We start from the raw sequence: 4,497 nt of genomic DNA, 5'->3' as shown, positions 1-4,497 counted from the left end.
CCCCAACAAAAACAAAACATCTATTAATAGAGAGAGCAATCATATAATAAAACATTTGCAACAAAAGAAATAATAAAATGTTCTCAGAGTAAAAGAAAACTGTGTTTAATGTTTAATAGTTCTCATTTCAATAATTTTGAAAATTGCAGTGTCTGGGGTTCCACATTTTTTTTCATTTTCAATTATTTTTTTTAAATCTCTGACTTTAAATATTTATAACTGAAAATCACTCCTGTGCATGAAATTAATAACACCAAGCATTCATTTTAATCCTGTCTGTCAGAAAAAAAATTATAGTAACCTTATAATAATGATAATACATATTGTTAAAAAAATCAATAGCATTTGTTAAATACATATGTATTTGGCGCGAATTCCCGCTCAACAGCAAGCTCCATATATATGCACTTTACAATCAATATTTTTGTTATAACCTCAGCAGACCCGATAGCATTCTGAAATAATCTCAACGTCCAAGCTTACAAGCTATCATTTTATAGGCACTAAAACACCAGCATACTGACAAGATCTTTTGCTGTCCATGGCCAGGTAACCATTCCCACTTGGGTGAAGTGAGGAAAGTTCATGAGAAGGGCCTTTTCCAAGTACACAACACGTCAGACCTGAGGCTCGAACTCACATTAACCCGCATCCTCATGATTTACAAGTGTATCAGCATAACCACTTAACAGAATAAAACCAATGATATATATATATATATATATATGATACTAAAGTCAATTGTCCCTGATGTAGTTATGTTTGGTGTGGAACCGCAGGAAACAGGGTTCCACACAGAGAGGAATTTCACAGATAATGCACCAGTGTCTAGTTTCTTTCGCTCTCTTTCTCTTCTGTCCTGCGCATGACTGTGCTGCAACTGTGTCGTAGCAGACTTTACAATTCCTTCTTGGCTTTGCCTTTGTTGCTGTCGGAGGAAGAAACGTCAAGTAGTGGAGCACAGAGCGGTCCAGTCGTAGTAGAGTTTGAGGTTTCTTCGTGTTTTTGGAGGGAGTTGGGCGGGCAGGTGTACGGTCAAAAATATATTCTTCTGTGAGCTCCTTGCCAAGCAGTTTCATAAAATGGGATAGTGGCATGGGCTTTTTACGTTGTGCTACTCTGACTTTGTTCAGTATTATTGATGCCTGTATGGCTGAGAGGGTCAGCAGATGCATAAACAGTTTCGTGGTCCTTTTTGAACAACGATGGGCGAGGGGAACGTAGGTGTCCAGTTGATGGTTGCGGTCGATGCCAGACATACAGCTGTAGTCATACTGGATCACAGCTTCTGGCTTCAGTTTGTTGAAGGCATGTCTACTGGAGACAGCTCTCATTTTGGTTGGGTTGTGTGCTGACGTGAGTACATTGACATCCTTCTTGTCCCTCCACCTGATTGCTGCGAGGCCGCCCTTCCTCCTGTAGTCCATTTCCCCATCCTGGAGTTTTTGGGTTCTCAGGTCCTCGGGCATGCCCGCTTTGTTTGTCCTCACTGTCCCTGTGCACATCATCTCTCGTTGGACTAGTTCTTCAAAGAGGTGCGGGCAGGAAAAGTAGCTGTTTGTGAAGACGTGGTATCCCTTGTAGAATAAGGGCTCTGCCATCCGCAGCACGACATCTGAGGGTCTGTTGCTGATTGGTAGGTCTGCAGAGTACACGTGATGTATCTCAAACGTGTAGACATAGCCTGACTGGGCTTCGCACAGCTCATATAGCTTTATATCCCTCGCTGTTGACCCGTCTTTTGCAGAAGCGTTGAATCTCAGCTTGCCTCGCTGCCAGCCACAGATGGCTTCATGAAGAAAAACATTTTTGTCGGGTATATACGTTTCTCTGAACTTTTGCTGCAAGTGAGCGTAGACAAACTGAATCTTATACAGAGGGTCGTGTCCTGCTTGTCCAGCAGGGATGTAGGAAGAATTGTCGCTGAAGTGAAGCATCGACAAGATAGCACTGAACCTGTCACGAGACAGAATCCGGCTTGCAAAATTTGAAGCAACAAACTCTTCCGAACTCCAGTAATCATGGATAGATGGCTTTTGTACTACACCCATGTGTAGAAGAATCAGTACGAAACCCTTCACTTCTTTAAGAGTTAGAGTTTTCCAGCTTTTCACGATAGCCATGTCTTTATGTCTGTCGCTCCTTCTTAGCTCTGCAGCATAGCGGTTTGTCTCTTGTTTGATATGCTTTAACAAAGTGTCGTCGAAAAAAAGCCGAAAGCAATCTATGGCACTTGCATCTTCGGGTAACTCCACTTTCAAGCCACGTTGACCTGTAAACGCTGGGATGTTTGGGAAGTTGTCGATACCTTTATGCCAGTCTGTTGTTTCTTCTTCTTCTTCATCTCCATCGCTACCATCGGGTAACTCCACTTTCACTTTACTTTTTTCACATGTGAAGGTTGGGATATTGGGGAAGTTGTTGGACCCGTCTTTATGCCTGTCTGTTTCTTCTTCAGCTTGATCACCGTCGGGTAACTCCACTTTCACTTCGTCGGGTAACTCCACTTTCACTTCACTTTCTTCACCTGTAAAATCTGGGAGATTAGAGAAGCTGTTGGTGTCGTTATTCCAGTCTGCTTCTTCTTCAACTTGATCTCCATCACCACCATCTGACTCTTGTTCTGATTCTGAATCCGAACTGTGTTCAAAATCACTTCCTTCTGTCTGAAGTCCACGGAATGGTACTGTCCTAAAACCTATTGGCCTATTACTAGTCCTGCATGAAGTCCCGCTACTGTTGCTGCTACTAGCACTAGAACTGGGACGGCTTGATTCACGTCTGCTTGTAGGGCTTGGTTCGGACTTGAATGAAGAGGCTATCGGTCTGAGGCCTTCGCCTGCACTTTCACCGTTCTGATTCTCACTTCCATCCAACGGTTGGCAATCTAATCTCTTCCTACCTCTCGTAGTCGTAGCAGCATCTGGATCATATTCTCGGTCTTCGTCAGAATTAAATCCCTCCAGTTCACTGTCAGAGCTTTGAAACGTTTCTAACACGCAGTGTTCCCGTTTACGTTTCCTTGTCGCCATCTCAACTTTCACGAAGTAGGCCTACTACTGTAGAATCTATGGCAAACCTCAATCACAGGTTTGGACTTTAAAAAATTAGGGTCGCACATAGAGTTACCCCCTTTTAAACACTGGGTAAGAAAAAAGTACTGCTTAATTTTTGCGGAACGAAATGAATGGTTCGCTTGCCGGCTCGTTGCTCCCCGTAGCTTGCGCGGGAACAGCACTGGCGGGGATGTCGATCGATAAAAAGCACGTCCCGTAAATACGCGGAACCAGGTCACCGCGGCCGGCGTGGTGCGTCCTTGTGGGAATACATGTACGCGGTAACCGGAGATAGTGGGTCAAGTTCTAAACCAACTTCCGCTCAAATGTGAACATGGGGGCTCTCGTGGCCTAGATGTTAAGACGACAAGCGGATGTAGTTAGTTAAGTTAGAGAACGTTAGGAGTACACCATTGGCCGATATTTATAGTAAAAGCCTTCTTATGTTTGTGTCATAAAAAAGTGTTCTTCGTTCTGACAAGACAACTGGTCAGAAAAAAAAGGGGATTAAAAAAAGAAAGCTTTTTTTTCCATTTTTACAAAGTGTTATAATGCTCATTATATTACATGTATTAGATCTATATGTTAAAGAATAGGTCAAGCAATATGGATGTGTCTACATGTACATGTATAAATATCGGCCAAAGGCGTACTCCTAACGTTCTCTAACTACATGTATCTGCTTGTGTTAAAGTGTGTCGCCTCTCATGCAATAGATCTTGGTCCCGGGTTAGAATCCGGATAGCACTGGAAATTTTTCTTCTAAAAAATTGTCTCCTTTCACATCTTTATCTGCTCTCTAGCAATGTCTGCTTTCGCCTCCACTTTCTGCCCCCATCCCCTCGCCCTCCTCTGGGCTCCTGACTCTTTCTGCAGACTTTCTACTGCTACTCCCTGGCTCCTTCTTACTCATACTGCTGTCTTTCAGCCACACCCCTGATCTTTTCTGGTAGGAATTTTACAGATCTACACCAAGCCAAGGGCAAAAAGTCTCGGAGGTCCCGTGTGCAAGCTGCGCACGTTAAAGATCCCATGGTGGTCCTTAATCAATCAGAGTAGGCTTCAGCCACCACCCGGGCAAAATTCAAAATTTTCTACAGTTGAAAATATTTAAAGATTAATGTGTCCCGTGCGCTCATATGACCTTAACCTTATGCAGTTGCGAGCGCCGTAAAACACTTACCAGTACCCCCTTAAAATGTGAACGCGAAGAAGCGTGTCTTACAAAGAGAGTGTTCATCTATCTATATTTCTTTTCTAAAAAAATGTACTTTCCCTCATAGGAAACGAACTGATTTTTTTTTTATATGTAAGGCAAAGGGCCAAACCACTTCCCATGGAAATAGTTCCGATTGGGGATTGAACCCTGACAACAACGAAACATTTTCTTCTCTAAAACTTTCTCCGTTCAAGTCCATTTCTGTCGTACGCTTTCGTCTCC

Source organism: Aplysia californica, unplaced genomic scaffold (assembly GCF_000002075.1).
Source record: "Aplysia californica isolate F4 #8 unplaced genomic scaffold, AplCal3.0 scaffold00361, whole genome shotgun sequence".
NCBI lineage: Eukaryota > Metazoa > Mollusca > Gastropoda > Aplysiida > Aplysiidae > Aplysia > Aplysia californica.
This window is presented reverse-complemented; position numbering follows the sequence as displayed.